This window comes from Eublepharis macularius, chromosome 14 (assembly GCF_028583425.1).
Source record: "Eublepharis macularius isolate TG4126 chromosome 14, MPM_Emac_v1.0, whole genome shotgun sequence".
NCBI classification, from domain to species: Eukaryota; Metazoa; Chordata; class Lepidosauria; order Squamata; family Eublepharidae; genus Eublepharis; species Eublepharis macularius.
The window spans coordinates 20,481,165-20,498,686 of record NC_072803.1 but is presented as its reverse complement, the minus strand read 5'-3'; the positions used below and the strand labels follow the sequence as shown (position 1 = coordinate 20,498,686).

Here is a 17,522-nt window from a genome sequence, read left to right as displayed (position 1 = left end):
TTTAGTTAAAATATTTATATAACACCTTATCACCTCTAACTCCGGGGGCTAACAAAAGAACAAGCACACAAACAACATAAGCATCCAAGCAACAAGTTAAAACCAACACACAATCAAAAGAGTTTAAATCAATACACACCGCTACACAGACAGCCAAAACAGCTTCCCTTCTATGAAAAACCCTCTGGAACAAACCAGCCTTATCACAGCAAAATCTACATGTTCATTTCAAAGGGCTGGTGTTAACTCAAAAAACTGTAACAACAATGCATGAAGTGGAAGCTAGCATTGAAATAACCTATTTCTAGGTGTTTCAACTATGCTTCAAAGTTCGTCACACGGTCACCAAACCATTTTAGGTGGATAGCTGTGTTAGTCTCTCTGCAGTAGAACAGCAGGACTGGTATCTGAAGAAGAGAGCTCTGACTCTTAAAAGCTTATACCCTGAAAATCTTGTTGGTCTCTAAGGTGCCACTGGACTCCAATCCAGATGGCCAACAGAGCCTCTCTTGTGCCTTTTGGACAACAGAATCCTCGTTTTGTCTGTCTACACCCACCTCTCTCTCTAGCTTTACAATTTGGCCCAAGATGTAAAGAACTGCACTGGTTCCTGGATGAATCTGATCGAGATGGACGTAGCAGTAGAAAACAGCAAGAGTCCAGTAGCGCCTATAAGACTAACAAAATTAGTCATAGGGTATGAGCTTTTGTGAATCACAGCTCACTTCTTCAGTAAGTGAACTGAGACTAACGAAAGCTCATACCCTATCACAAATTTTGCTAGTCTTATAGGTGCTACTGGACTTTTGCTCTTTTCTACTGGATGAATCTGGTGGATTTTTTACATCTTCACTGGAGGCCCTTCTCTTTTCATCTTCTGAAATGTGGCAGGAAATGAACAGAGATAGCTGTTCTTAGCAGTATCTGGGTTTCCTTCCCCTACGACACTTTCATGCTTGGTGATCAGTAGAATACTCCTTTTCTGATTTGCCCTTGCAAAACTCTCTAATTGCTGGCCTTTTTGTATTGTATTGGGTTTTCTTCTGTTTCATAAATGGAATGTTGTTATGTATTGGCAGGGCTTTTTTTCTGGGAAAAGAGGTGGTGGAACTCAGTGGGTTGCCCGCAGAGAAAATGGTCACATGGCTGGTGGCCCCGCCCCCTTATCTCCAGACAGAGGGGAGTTTAGAGTGCCCTCCATGCCACTGGAGCAATCTAAACTCCCCCCTGTCTGGAGGTCAGGGGGTGGGGCCACCAGCCATGTGACCATTTTCAAGAGGTGCCAGAACTCTGTTACATCGCGTTTCAGCTGAAAAAAAGCCCTGTATATTGGGTTGGGCTTAGCAAGGCCTCTAATGTATTCTGGTTCACCTTCCCCCATCTATCTATAGGACTATGTGGACAATGGGGTGTTTGAAACTAAGGGGGGGGGAGGGGTGTTGTGTATTGGGCTGAGTTAGGCCAGACTAGGCCTCTATTGTATTAAAGGTTACGCACTGTGTTGAGCTGCATGATATGTTAAGGTTCCTAATGCCTGCACTTCCATTGGTTACGTTTGTCTGCATATCCATTAGTTACTTTCTGGGGGCAGCAGCCAATCGGTCCTCTCAAATAAACACCAGTCAGTGGCCTGCCTGTATAATACATCGTATATAGTTCATGCAAATGATGGCATTCTAAAATATGTGTTGCTATTGGTTACTGGCTATTCTTAGGGCGGGGTTTCTGTGTATATATTGAGGGCTTCTGTTCAGCTTGTGTGTCATCTAGTGAGTAGTGTCTGCTGTCGTCTGTCTGTTAGGGTTGGCAATAAAGAACCTTGATTTGGCGGCTCAGTAGACAACAAATGTTTTACTTAATTTATAACTTTAACTGGACCATTTTTAAAGATCATGCATTATGTATCATCAAGTCGCTTCTGACTTATGGCAACCCTTTGAATTAATGACCTCCAAAGCATCCTATCATTAACAGCCTTGCTCAGATCTTGCAAACTGAAGCCCGTGGTTTCCTTTATGGTGTCATTCCATCTCATGTTGGGTCTTCCTCTAATTACTCTAAAATTATGTAAGCCACTTCGAACAGAAATTGTTTTTCAAAGAGGAAGACTGCTAAAAGGGAGTTCAAACGTCAAGCATCTTCTGGATTTCCCCTCCCAAATTTCTAAAATTAACCACACTCAGACATTAGTAAGGCTGCCTTATACCCTTCCCATACCAGATTTCCATTTCCAAAAATGGTTTCACAGCAAAACTGAAAAACATTTTCAAAATTTGCTTGAGTTTTAAGAGGTACTTTAAGGAGGCTCACTTCTCAGGGCTCTGAGAAAAGACTAAGCACCTGCACAGATCATAAGTGCTCAATCCCATTCTGACCCCATACAACAAAATGATACACAGAATTCCCTCCCGCCATGATTGAAACCAGGAACACAGAGAAGTCAAAGACCTCGCTTGGAAGCCACTCTTGTTTGTTGTGGCTGCAGCAGTAGAATTTTTTATGCTCTTAAACACTGGAAGATTTCCTTGAAATGTGGGAAGTGGTCAGATTCTTTATTTGAATGTTATCATGATACGAAGAAAACTCATCCAACTCCAAGGACTGGCTTCCGTTATTCAGTAAATAAACAGTGCATGATAGAACAAGCAGATGCAAAATGTAATCACAACCAGATGCTTTCTTCTTCTTCGGCCAGACCATCTCCAATCTAAAGCCTTCACAGATGCTGCAGTTTACCTAAAGAGCCTGCACAGCTACTGCGGAACCACCCAGATGCTTCTGCCCCAGCAAGAGAATTTGTTGGGGGTGAATTGCAACAAGCACTCAAACTCTAACCCCAAGTTGCCTGTGTGACATTCTTCCTCAGCAACTGCAAATGTCAACTGTGTGTTGCTGTGGAGCTGACAGAGGTGCTAGTGTTAGATATCTATTGAACAGTGCCCGTGACATGGAGTGATTCCGCACATGTTGGATAATGCACTTCCAATCCTCTTTATAGATCATTTGGAATGGATTTTTTCATGTGCGGAACAAAAAATCCACCTCAAACTATTGATAAAGTGCATTGAAACTGCATTATCCAACGTGTGCAGAATCAGTCATGGCTGCATGGCCCAGCGCAGGGCCTTCTTACCCACAGTACCATTTTGAAAGTCTCACCACATTTTACCCTGATTTTTTTTCTTTAGAAGCTGTGTATTCAGAAGCGGAGTGCATGCCTCATACAATTATTTTTTTTTTAAAAGAATAAACCAATTTCACCCTTTCCCTCTCCAGAGGCAGTGATAACACTCTATAGGGCTGTAGTAGAACCCAAAAGCAGCAGGAAAGAACACTGAAAAAGACATCATAAAACACTGTAACAGGGGAAAATTGCTACTCTTAGGTTCACTTCACACATTCATAAAAATCATCAGGTGATGAACATGAATAAGCAGGGCTTTTTTCCAGCTGGAACGCAGTGGAACGGAGTTCCGGCACCTCTTGAAAATGGTCACATGGCTGGTGGCCCCGCCCCCTGACCTCCAGACAGAGGGGAGTTTAGATTGCTCCAGTGGCACAGAGGGCACTCTAAACTCCCCTCTGTCTGGAGATAAGGGGGCGGGGCCACCAGTCATGTGACCATTTTCTCTGCAGGCAACCCACTGAGTTCCACCACCTCTTTTCCCAGAAAAAAAAGCCCTGTGAATAAGTGAACTGACCATCAGGAAACTAACAGTGCAATCTTAAACAGAGTTCCACCCTTCTACAATAATTGACTTTCATGAACTCAGAAGGGGGTAACTCTGCTTAGAATAGCACCGTAAATCTGGAGAACATTAGAACTCGAGCAGCATGTGAGCACTTCATAAAGACATGCTCCTAATTTTGTTTTGCTTCAGGGTGCTTTTAAGTTCACCTTTCCATATTCAAGTACTATTTGCACAAGGAAAGATGCTGTAGAAACGGTTATCCTGTTCTTTTCACCTGTGTCCAATATACATGTGCACCAGTGAACAAATCCTCCATTAGTATGATGCTGAAGAATGCTTTTGCACAACTTCCATGTTTAGGTTCTCTTTCCACAATACATGCCTGTCATTTTATCTGTACAGAGATGTGTAACGGGTTTGTTTTGTCTTGCTAACATGCAGAATGACAGCGCGCTCCACTGCTCCTTAAGAACAAATGCAGCATCTAATGACAGACTGAAGCACAGGCTTCTTCTATCCAAGCTACAAATAGTGACACCTAGTGACAGAACATGGCATTAGTCTCCCTAGAACAAAGAGAAGCCCTCTGTAAGATACTCCTTCAAGCCTCACGTAGTTATTTAAACAGCAAGAACAAACCATTTTAAGCCCAAAGGAAGATATTAATAAAGATTTAGAAGACGGGATATAAGGAAGAACAAGACTTTCACATGTTAAAAAAGAGGGGGGTGGATTATCCCAAAAGTGATAGATGTGCCTGTATGACCTAACTGTTATGAGCCATTTTTTTAACTATTTCTGTTTTAATACACTCAAAACCTCTTGTTAAAAGGAACTGTACCCTTTCAGCTAAGCAGACAGAGAAAAGTTTCGTTATTTTGATCCTTGAAATTGATCTTACGGTAGTACAATAGAGGTGGGGGAATGGAAGGGACTGCTTATGAGCGGCGGTCAGTCAGCTCCATCTGCAGCTTTTAATCACCGGTTCCCTAAGCCAGCACTGTACCCTCCGAGCCGTGTAGGGTCAAGCCTGGAAGCAACTCCTTGCTCATCCAACTGCATGATCTTAGGGGGTATCAGGTTAGCTGTCCTTATGACTTATTCAAATACTCATCACAGCCATCTATTTCTGCCCAGAAGTGATGGCAACTGCCTATAACAGTTAATCATATATTTCCATGGACTGGTTAGGAGCGAAGGCGTTGTTCAAACAGTGCTAGAAGCCCAGAGTCAAAGAACTGGCTGGTTCATTCAAACCACTGCATGAAGTTCAGCCTCCACCATATCGCTTTGGTTGCCAGTTTTAACAGCAGCTTGACACAGGGTAAAAGATTGTCCCGGCATAGAGATATATCTGGTAGGCAAAGGCAGAAACATCACTTGTTTAACAAGGTCTCTGCATCTTAGTGCTCCTTGAGGTTTCGGGCCTCAGCTCTTTGCTGCTCCTCAGTGCCTCCTGCTTGTGGCCTTCCGGCATTTCTGCTTTCCTGCTACCCTTTCATCTCATCCCGACTGCCAACTGCACTCAAGCTTTCTTCCAAAGATCTCAAGGCAGCATTCATGCTTCTCCCCTCCTCCTCCTTATCATCACAACAACCTTGTGTAGTAGGCTGGCTGAAAGAGAATGACCGGCCCAAGGTCACAAACTGAGAACAAAAAGAGTAAAGTAAACTTGTAAAAAGAGAGTTAAGTAAACACAGAGAGACTAAAGTAAACTTGGAAGAACCCATAAAACTGCCTAATACTGAATCTATCTATCTGTCAAGGTCAGCACTGTCAACTCTGGCCGGCAGCAGCTCTCCAGGGGATCAGGAGGTCTCTCACATCACCTACTAGTGATGGGAATGCCAGAGATTGAACCTGGGACCTTCTGCATTTAAAACACATATTCTGCCACAGTCCTTCTAATAGAAGCATTTGTCACATGGATTCTTTTGTTGGTTTGTGTGTGATCCTTCAATACACAGGCTAACCTAGGTGGCTATAAAGAACCAGTGCAAGCTGAAAAATCCAGGATTCTTTTTATTTTGCTAAATCCATGGACATTAAGAGTCACTCTACATGTTACTTCTTTTATGAGTTCTCCATGGAGCCACCTTGTGCTCTGCACAGACACACGTCAGCTCCGGGGGTTGGTTTCTATAAAAACAAGAGAGAGCAAATGGGTTCCAAAAGCTGCTGCCAGGGGAGGGAGAGCTCCTGCCTTTCTCCTAAGCTTTTTTTACTATGCAAATCAGTGTGCGCGTGAGGGGGGGGATCGGATCCCCTTTCTGCTGCCACACATGCACACAATACCTCCACGTGGAGCAGCAGAAGAGGGGAAATGTTTCCCCTCTGTACTGCATGTGGGGGGGGGGAGAAGCTTGGGAGAAAGGCAGGAGCTCTCCCTCCCCTGGCAGCAGCTTTTCAAGTCCATTTGCACTCCTTTTTTTTATATAGAAGCCAATCCTTGGACATAACAATATGTCTGCACGGAGTACAGGTTGGCTACATGGAGAACTCGTAAAAGAAGTAATGTGTAGAGTGACCCTCATTCAGCAGTAGGAAGTGAGACAGAAAAGAGGCTAAACTGGCTTCCATCCACTGTGAAGACTGGAAAAGTCTCGACAGACACTCAGTCAAGATTCAGCAAGCAAACACAACCTGAATTATCAGAGAAATGACATCAATTTACAAACTGCAATGGAAACTAAAATGGAGTGCATGCAGGAAAGAGAGATGGCCTGCATAAGACCCACGAACACATTCAAAGAAGGGAAAACCAAATCAGTCACTGGTGTAAGAAGTAGAACTCCCATTTCAACAGTGCTATGTGGAAGGATGCCTGCTGACAATGCCTGATCAAACTCTGTAACAAATGTCAGATTCTCCAGTCCTACACTGCTGTAGAGTTAATTGCACAGAGAGACTACAAAGTGCACCATAATGCAGAATCAATAAAGACTAATTAAATACAATGTCCCTATTTTGTGTTACTTTGTCACATCCAGATATATTCTAATTAGAATGTCAATAAATTTCAAAATGCCAATGGCTTCCTTGTTCAGTTTCTCCTTACACATCATGGTGCAGACAAATATCAAACTACCCGTTTCATTTTTAAGCCTTCAATCTCACTAAAAAGTCTGTACAAAATGAGAATCGTGGCAACTTACAAGTCAGTGATTCTTTGGAGCTGATCAGCTTGAAAGGCAAAACTTCAGATTCCAACTCCAGAAGATACCTATTGACAGAATGACACTGTATAAGGAAAGGCTCAGGAGCCAGGAATAAAGGAGGTTGTTGCAACATTTAACATGTTGGAATACTTCTTTGGAAATGACACGGTCCTATGTTTCTAGGTGTCCAATTTGCAAAGAAAGAAAAGAAACCAAAAATATGCAAAAGAAGAGTTGTGGGAATCCATCTATATTAATTACATTTGCATCCCATCTTTCCTCCAGGGAATTCTCCAAATTCTCTCTTTTCATCCTTAGAACTTTCTATGGCTATGTTAGGTGGGGGAAATTATGCTCTGCACCTCCCCTACTGTTAAGGAGTAGGGCACTGTCACTTAGAAATGTAAGAGAAAAGGAAAAGAAGGATGTTTTCCTTACTAAAAAGTTTAATAGCTTTGCTGACTATTAAAACATTGCATTCCTTAAATTGTTAGCTATGTTGATTTTAATAAAGAAAGGTGCAAAATAAATTTGTAAACAGTTCTTTTAAAAAGTTATCTGATTATCTAGAACATTTTTAATCACATGCTTCTTCTAGGGAACACTTTGGGTAGCACGCATGGTTCTCCCATCCTCCTTACCGTCCTCACAACAGCCCTTTGGGGTAGGTTTGGCTGGGAGATAATGACTTCCCAAAGGTCATCCAATGAGCTTCAGGGGTGAGAGGCGATTTGGAGCACAGTCTTCCCTAGTCTTTTAGTCTGATACTCTAACCATACTTGGTGGGAGGAGATATAAAGGAACAGACCTATTGCCAACTGCGCATGCTCCAATTTCAGAACTAATTTTAGAAAGTCTCCTGGTTAAACCAGAATTTAGAGAGTCGCTGAATGCAGTCAACATACAGGTAAACCATGCAGACAGAATGCAACAGTTAACCTTCCAGCACCACACAAGGCTGTTTGTGGGCCAGGCCATCAATATGCCTGTTTTACAGAAGAGAAACTGAGGACTGAAATAGGCCTGTAAAAAAAAAACTAGTTGTGCTATAGCCCTCCTAGGACTCTATCACTTCAGAATGCAGAGGGGCTCCTCAGCAAGCAAGATCCCTGAAGACAGAACGTTTGAAAAGCACTATATTGATGTAGTGCCAGACTCCAGAACTGGCCTTAGCTGTGACTGATCAGCTGTTGGGGACTATTCTCAGGTATGTGTTCTTCCAAATGCCTCTTGCTTTAATACCTGCGGCTGTGTGAATTCAGCACTCCGGCTGCTACATTATTATGCAGGTGGTAAGCTGGTGGGAGGAGCAATGTTTGAACTGGGTCCTACACCCTGGGAATTTTGGCACCCAGGAACAAAGAAAGCAGCATTGGTCTCCCCAGTCCTGTGTTGATGCAATTTGAGAGTTAGATCCCTCAGTTCAGCTTGCATTAGTCCTAGACAGATCAATCCCCGAGAATAGTTTCTGGTCAATTTTTAACTGGTAGTGGAAGCATCTCCATTTTCCTTGTCATTTCTCCAAACTTTCAGAGCCCAGTCAAGACTGTGAGGAGAATCACGTCACAAGCCCAATTGTCACCCTCTTTCTAATTTACAAAAATATAAGAGAATTTGAGCTTCAAATTGCACCTGATAAAAAAAAGTAGGGCTATGTGGGAAGAACATAGCCAAATTGTTCCTTAGATTTCATGTTGCGTTTCATGTGCTTTGAAAGTAAACAAGTTTAAGAGCTGTATTTGCTACAGTGGATTTTTTTTAACGACTGACTTAGCATGTAAAATTTTATTCCATTAAAGATACCACAGCATTATCAAAGATAACCACTTACACCACTAAATTGAGAGGTTTCCAGCATTAAACAAGAGCCAACACAGTACAGTGCATAGATGACTTCGATCTGTGACTCTTCCATAAAGTCCCTGTCAGCCATGACACTTGATGGGCCACCTTCCCTCAAACGACTAAAAACATATCACCATAAAAGTCTTAGGCATGCTAGTATACAATCAGATAAATTGATTGAGAATTGGTCTTTGTTTATAATGATATAGAATAATAAAGTTATGGTTGGGGTTTGTCCCTTTACATTTTTAAAAACACTTTGTCATATTTTTTAAATAATTTTTTTAACTGAAAGCAATAGATTCAAAATCTGTAACTGACAAACTCTGCCTCTCACCCGTCACCTCACATGGTCACCATCTGTTTGTAGAAATCCTTCCTCACCCACCTTTGCTTCTCACTGACCCACTGTTCAAAGCAATGCCTTAAACAGCTCACATTTTGTTAATTGTACAAGCCTAATGGAGGAATGTATTGGCAAGAAGGGCTAATGGCCATCAGTCCAGCAATAGAACAAAATTAATGGTCCATAGGACGAAATCATGTCCACTTAATATCAGCCTTGAAACTCTAATAAAATAATGCAATAGCAACGGCAGCTTCTCCTTCTCGCACACATGGCATATGCAGATTGCTCACACCACATTAAATCACTCAAAGCAGACCTCCGTTCAGCTGAAGCTGACAAGATCCTCCAGGGAACACAGCAGACCGGAAACATTTAATGCAAGGATCATTACCGACGTGCACAGCTGCAGCAACACCCACAAGATCCAGTACGGAGGCAGCAGAGGAACAAACACCACAAATAGAGGATGATGTCCATCAATACTCCTCGAGTCGTTTGGAAACAGGATACAAGTGCAGCACTGGTATGTAGTTCAGAAACACAACCCCAAGTCTGCAGGAAGATGGGCAGCCAGAGGAGTTTTCCAATTATTCAGCATAGTCCCCAAGCAACAGAGAAAGTACCGAAAGTACACAGGCAAAATATAGAACCATGGTTTGCATGAAGGTTTCTGGTTCAGTACCCACCCTGCCAGGGATGTCTGCAAGGGATAAGCAAGAAGTAGGGGGCACCCTCTAACCAATTTCACGCTACCCTTTCTACTACCCCATATATCTAACCAAAAAATAGTGTCACTTCATAGGCTGGAAAACTATGGGTTGGATCCTATAACTCCTCTCTGCTACCCTGATGACTCCATTCCACCAAGTGTTCCCGCAAGAAAGAAAGAATTTCTTCAACAAAGAGAGACTTTTCTCCATTAGAAAAAGTCATTCTCCATTTGAAGAAATCTTTCTTCTTGAAGGAAGACGTAGCAGAAGACAGTCACAGGATCCAGAGGACACACGGAAACTACGTTCACAACAACTTGATTTATTCATGTGTTCACACTCTCACTCTCCTTGCATGAAGATCCAAGACTGAAGTTTTCTAGGAAGACATCAATCTCACCCAGGGCTTTTTTTCTGGGAAAAGAGGTGGTGAAACTCAGGACCGCACAATGACGTCACTTTGGGTCAGCTGGAACAAGGGGGGGAGTTTTTAAAAGTTTAAATTGCTCTTGGCAAAATAGTCACATGGTCAGTGGCCCCGCCCCTTGGGCAATCTAAACTCCCCTCTGTCTGGAGATCAGGGGGCGGGGCCACCAGCCATGTGACCATTTTTAAGAGGTGCCGGAACTCCGTTCCACCGCGTTCCCACTGAAAAAAAGCCCTGATCTCACCTCACTGTGTTGTGACATCTAAATTCCAGTGCTTGAGTCAAAACAACCCCGGGGATGGAGCTATTTGTCCCATGCTGGAACTGCATAATGGTAAGAAAATGTAACATGTAGTTTGGCCCTCAGGCAGAGCCACACAGGCCCCAAATCCCTTTTCAGCCATGAAACTCCTCTGGATGACCTTCCAGTTACTTTCACTCAGTGCCACCTGCCTCACAAGGCTGTTGTAAGAATACGAGGGAGATGAGCAAACAACATATGCCAACCTGAGCTGGTGGAAAACATGACACTCGTTTCCATAAAGCTTCTTAAATTCCTCTTTGTATATTTCTATTTCTACAGCACACAGGCATCCCCCTGCTGCTCAGCTATTGCCCCAACTCAAACCAGCTTTGTAGCAGTTTAAAACAATACTGAAACATATTTTACCGGACGTAATGGTGAGCTGAGAGCACACACAACCACTACCAATGATCTCGCCTTCAAACTGCCTCTAACGCTTGGGAGGAAAAACAAAGCCATCATCAGTTGCTGGAGTGATTCTGCCTCCCGCTTTCTTGATAAGAAGCCCCTCTAACACTGCTCTTCAACTATAGGGAATATTAATTTATGTAGAGGGTCTTATCAAGTATATATGATGTTGATTATTAACGTTCCTGAAAAAAGTGATAGCAAAACTGACTGAATTAGAAAAAAACATTTAGATTTCAGCAGAGACAAACTGATGGAGAGGTTTGTAGGACTGTAAGCAAGTGAGATAAATAGTCAATGTGAAGAGGGGCCGTGGGGCTCACTGGGGCTTAAAGGAGGGACCATGGCTCAGAAGACAAATATATGCTTTTTATGTACTTCTTTGACAGTAATAAATGATTCATGCTTTGCACACAGAAGGTACCGTCACGTTCAATCATTGCTTAACAGATCACAGGTAGCAAAAATTCGGTTGGAAAATTCCCTTCTCTAAGACCCTGAAGTACAGCCACCAACCAGAGTGGACAATATGGAGCCAGTGGGAATCTGACGCAGTTGAAGACAGCTTCATATATGCAGTAAAATTCATAAACAATACACACACACACACATTTTAAAGAGGCAGATAGGAACTACTCAAACCCCTTTCTGGGTACTGGACTGATAGAATAAAATAAAAAAAAATACACAATGATCTTCAGTTAGGACTTCTTGATTTACAAAAGCAAATACAGGGTTCAATCCATGTAGCAATGGAGAGTGGGGCAGAATTAAGAGAACTGGGTGACATTGAATGTAGAAGCTGGATAGATCCAACCCATTAGATATTAAGCTGGGAGGTGGAATGGCAATGAAAATAGAAAACATTAACCATGATGACATTAGAGAAATCAATTAAGTGGAATCTTAAGGAAATGAAACGAAATCCATATAAAACATACAACCTATATAAAATCTATATAAAACATACAACCCCCCTAAATGCCTTCCTAAGCATTTAGTAGCTGGCCAGGAGGGAGAGAGCTGATTACATAGGAAAAACCCCACACAGTCAACATCGCCTCATTGTGCCCCATTATGCACCCTTGGCAGAACAGCACCCATTTAGCCACAGGCAGCTTGTCCCTGCCCTCCCTCCAACCCCAACCCTTGCTACAAATACCTTTTCTTCAAATACTAGTTGCCCTGTGGCTGCAGTGAGGTCACTCTGACACTCAGCCAGAAGATACCTGACTGCAGGACAATTACATAATCTCCATCTTAAGCAAGTTAATAGTTCCTCTAAATGCATATGAACAGGTCACGATTTCACTACAGTAATGTTGGTAACATCAACACAGGCGTGAAAATTTCATAAATTTCTTACTGGCACTGGCAGGGCTCAAAGCAGAACACATGAAGCTGCCATACACTGGATCAGATCCTTGGTCTATTAAGGTCTAATCTGATTGGTGGCAGCACCTCAGGCAAAGGTGTTTCATATCACCCACCACCTGAAATCCTTGAAAATGCTGGGAATGGAACTTGGGACCTTCTGCATGCCAAACAGATACTCTGCCTCAGAGTATCTTCTTGCATAGCCCCTTCCCACTTCTTTATTGGCACTCTGTACCAGTTTAACTTTAATCTTATTGTCAAACTGAACGCTTGCTCCTGTATCTTTCCCCTCCACATCCCTTCCCTTGTTTCATTTGTCTTTTTAGTATCAATAATTACAACTGGGGGGATGTCACAACAGAATCTTGGTCACTGGACTGCTCTTGAGATTGAAACATGATCAATGGAAGATCCAAGGAGTAGTCGGAGAGCTAAGCTACAAGAGACGAATTATGCGGAGGAGCACATTATATGCGGAGGAGTCACAATGTTAGCCGGGAAGCTGAGTTTTAAATGAGATCGGAAGGCTTTGTCAATTTCCCCTCTCTACAGATAGCTGCTCAGAAGGTTTATTTCCTATTCTCTCTTAGAAGGGGAGGTGAAACTGACAGAGCCTTTGGGAGGCAAAGAGGAAATTAACAAATCTTCTAAACTGGGATTTGCCTGGCTCAGTAAAGAGGGGGAGATTAACAAAGCCTTCTGATCTCTTTTAAAACTCAGCTTCCCGGCTAACATTGCAGTTCCCTTCACGTGCTCCTCCTCATGTAATTCGTCTCTTGTAGCTTGGCTCTCAGAGGTGTTTGCCCATTCTGCTGTCATTTCCCCATTGTTCCTGGTGTCCATGTAGCCAGCGAACACGGCAGAAACTTCTGAGTCCCAAAGGCATGTATATCTTCAACTCCAAGATTCTGGAAAATGTCTAGCAGTGTGTAGCAAAATAAAATGGATAAAAATACCATAAGCCCCTTCAGACCTACCTTTGTGTATTCTGAGAACAATTTTTCCAGCACATGGAACACAAATTTAGAGGGATTTCTCCCCTGCCCCTCCCCGCTGCCACTGTGTTGCAGAAGAGGTCAATTGTGCATTTCTGCAGTAGCAGATAAAAATAATAATAGAAACCCCTTCAAAATTAGCCTTCTGTGCACCAGAAAAAAATATATATATTTAGTTTTTGGCAAGCAAAAGGCTAGTTTTGAAGGGGTTCTCTCTTTAACGTGTGGTCTCTGAAGTTCTGTGAAATTTGATTGAAGATCATTAGAGCACAACCCTTGGATTAAAGAGAGAAAATATCTGGGATGGGACTGGTCATCCCCACTTTTTAATTTGTAAGGCAGAGACTGCATCGTAAGTTCATTTATTGTTCAGTGCCTGACACCAGTGTTGTGCCTTGAAACTGAATTAACATTGGCCTCCTTGGGAGACAATTTTTGTATGAAAAGGGAGATAAAAACATAAGCAAACAAATACTAAAATAAACATAGGCAATGTCCTGGCAGTCATAAAATTATAATTACCCCCACTCTAAAGTCTGGTTCTCTATCTCCCATGAACTCCCAAGTTGGTTATTTTCTTCTAAACAAGGGCTCAACGCAGTCGGACATCTGCTTTTCCTCTCCTTTTGCACGGGTGAATCAGCCCTTGGTTTTTACAAGACAAAATGTACACGTTTCCAAGCTTCTTCTTGTAATATTACAGCCACAGAGTCGTGACAAATGGTCCCAAAATGACAGTTTCACGGGCATCCAGTTTACAGAGACCCAGAAGAAAAAGCTCATCTACAATTAGTTTCATCCCCAGACTTGCACAGAAGCAGAGTTTAAATTACCACCCCCACCAGAAGCATTCCCTTACAAGGATCGTTTTCTGCATTAGCGTTAAGAAAGAAACCAAAAACTGAAAAGAGGGAAACAGATGCATTCTATAGGCTCTATATACATACATGTGTTATCTTCTGCTCTAAAGCAATCTAATTATAGGGGAGCTTGATTCTTATTCCCATCCCTGGAAATTAGTAGCAGTCATGATGACAGCCTAATAACAAACATATATAGTGTTTTTAGCTTGCAACATACTTCAAAAACATTTATCTTACTGCAATTATTCTTATAACAGCCCTGTAATGTAGGCTGGTACTACCCCTATACTGCAGATATATGTCAAAGGCAACTTTGGTAGTCCATGTCAGGTGTTAGATTTAATTCAGCTCTCTCCAGGATCAGAGTATTAGGCCTGTTATGAGAGTATAAATATAATTTTAGAATAACAAAGGCTTATCTGTTGGAATGTCCTAAGTTACAGCCCAGGAAGGGAGGAACTAGGTTTATAGGAATATACTGAACAGGGAAAGGACAGGTCCTGTTGGGCTGCTGAGATGGTCTGTCTTGAACCCATTCCCAGGGAAAGGAATGCACAGACTCTTTTAAAAGCACAGAATAGGGATGCTGTCCCCCAAGTCGAGATGGGGGATCCCCTGCCACCACTCCGAGCTTCAAAAGACCCTCCCCCAATTTCATCTTTTTATGGCTGGCAAGTGGCAACTGGAATATTAGTGTCTCAGCTAGTATAAACTGAAAGATGGACTTTATGCTACAAATGAGCAGTTAAGCAGAGATGTCACACAAGCTACGTGTGTCACAAGGACTGTCAAAAACCTTTCGGTTAGTTACTCCTTCAGGAGTGTTTGGTGCTCCTACTTCATGTACTGAGAAAGCAAGCATGATGTACAATCCTCTCAATACGTGCAGTTGCCATTTTGTGAGAATTAGGGCAACACTCATACTTTCCAGCTTTGGTACAGGTGACTGGAAACCCACATTTGTTTCAGGTGCAGGTTTGAGCATTCTAAAGCTAGAAAATACGTGGGTTGCCCTATTAACACAAAATGGTAATCATGCATATTAAGAGAATTCCAGGTAGCACCTTCTCCTAATATGTGAGGCAGGAACACTGAGAACAATCATTGAAAAGGTCTGAAGTTCTCTCTCTGCTTCTCTACTGCCCATATGATTTTATTGTGCAGGATCAATCGTCTAATGAAAACATAATTGTTTTAGTGGTTGCCTCATCAGCAGACCTCATCAATAATCATGCCACAGTTAAGAGGAAAATTCACACCGATTATATGGTGTAAAAGAAAAAAAAGATGGGGGCAAGAACTAGGAAAATTCAGAAGGAAACCTGTAAATACTTCACTCTATTAAGCCATGGAATTATTTGAGCCCAAATATTTCTCCAATGAAACACAAAAGGCTTGTTTGGGGCTCTGCTATTTACCACTGCAACACAGAATTCCACATTACAACAGACACACAATTTTAAGAACACCCAGGTCCAGCCAAAAAGGATTTGAATTCAGGACATCTTCAGGCCATTTCACCTGTTGCCAAGTGTCTGATGTGTTTCCAAAATCAGGGAAATGACAGCAACAATGATCTATCTTGCAGGAATCTTTATTAGCTATATAACAGTAAAGGTAAAGGTAGTCCCCTGTGCAAGCACCAAGTCATTACTGACCCATAGGGGGACATCACATCACGACGTTTTCTTAGCAGACTTTTTGTTACGGGGTGGTTTGCCATTGCCTTCCCCAGTTACCTATATTTTACCCCCAGGAAACTGGATACTCATTTTACCGACCTTGGAAAGATGGATGGCTGAGTCAACCTTGAGCCGGCTACCTGAACCTGACTTCCACCAGGATCGAACTCAGGTGACATGTCGTGAGCAGAGCTTTGGCTGCAGTACTGCAGCTTTCCACTCTGCACCACGGGGCTCCCAGTAAAAGTAAGGGATCAATAATGTTTATCTATCATTAGCTCTTCCATTTCATGCATGAGAGAAGTTTTTGCAGAAGCTCCTTTTGAGAAAAACTTGGGCAAATTTCCGCCATGGGTGTTATAGATACAAGATTTCCAGTCTGAGAAAATCCATCAGACTATCTTCCTTTTTATTCTGATTACCAAAGTACTGCTTTGACATATGCAAAAATAAAAATAGGCATACTTTATTGAACAACAGGTTTTAAAAATATTATTTCCTGTTTGTAACAAGTGCTGTAAAAACACACCGATTTTCTTTTTGTTGTGACAGTTCCCTTTGTTTACCAACCCCCATCCCTTACACCAACCTAGTAAATTGCCATGGCATTGACAGCAAAGGAAAAATGGGAGGGAGTGGAGAAGGAAAGGAATTGGTGGAATGAGTGATTGATATCAATCTACATAGCAGTATTTACTTGAAAGGAAGGCAACCCTGAATGTAAGATAACACCCCTCCCCCAAACATTATACCCCCCTCCCAATTGTTTAACTGGACATAATTGTATATGCAAATGTAAGATGACCCCTCTTTTTTCTTTTTGATGGCATATCTGGAAAAAAAAACTAGTCTTGCATTAGGGTAAATACTATAGAATTCTAAGAAAGATTGGTTCTGTTCAAGACCACAGGTCACTGGATTGTTAAGAAATAAAATATTTTAAGAAATGTCACCAGATATACGTCAATATTATCTCATTTGGAGATGGTCACCTGAACCTGCAGTACCTGACCGTCAACCCACACTGAATACTCAGGGGACAAGATCATTTCCAAAACTGGAGCACAAGACACTATGCAACTAGAAAAGCTCTTTATAGCCTGTTTGGCATGACCCATATTTTAGAAGTAAATATAAAAATTTATAACCACGGTGGGTGATAATATCCATGGTGGGCAATTTTAAAACCATGTGAGCATATTCAGTCTGGCAGTAACATACTTCCAGAAGGCAAAGATACAGTATGTGAGTTTACAAGAAGCACTCAGGTCTTTGCCCCACGAAGTACACACATGCACTGATAAAACACTGCAAAAAAGCAATCTCAGTGTGACTGTAAACATGGTATTTTGCATACAGTGCATATATTCATCATTGCTTCTTCTTTTTTGCAGTGTTTTACCAACACACAGATGTGCATCAGCAATACAGAGGAGGGGAAAGATGCAAATGAACTGTCAGCTGTGGCAAAACAGCACATGCTCTGAAACTAATTTTAGAAATCGTCCTAATTAAATCGGAAGCAAGGAAGAGCAGAATGGAAGGAAGGGAAATCCAGTTATCCCTGTTCAACACCAGTAAAATGAGTGTTTGATAAAATCACATCACAGCATTTAGGACACCTTTAATTAAAAGATTTCAGGCAGCAGGGCTGGGAAATGCCTCCACCCATGACTCTGGAGAGCACCGGCAAGTCAGAGCGATCAGCCCTG

General features: G+C 42.1%; 1 protein-coding gene across 1 annotated transcript in view; it reads right to left on the bottom strand.

Moving 5' to 3' along the window:
- PKNOX2 (PBX/knotted 1 homeobox 2) overlaps window positions 1-17,522 on the bottom strand; it is a 370,783-nt gene that overhangs the window by 317,126 nt on the left and 36,135 nt on the right. The window contains exon 3 of the mRNA XM_054997769.1: window positions 6,848-6,915. The gene's annotated coding sequence lies outside the window, so the exon portion shown is untranslated. The remainder of the gene's footprint in view (window positions 1-6,847; window positions 6,916-17,522) is intronic.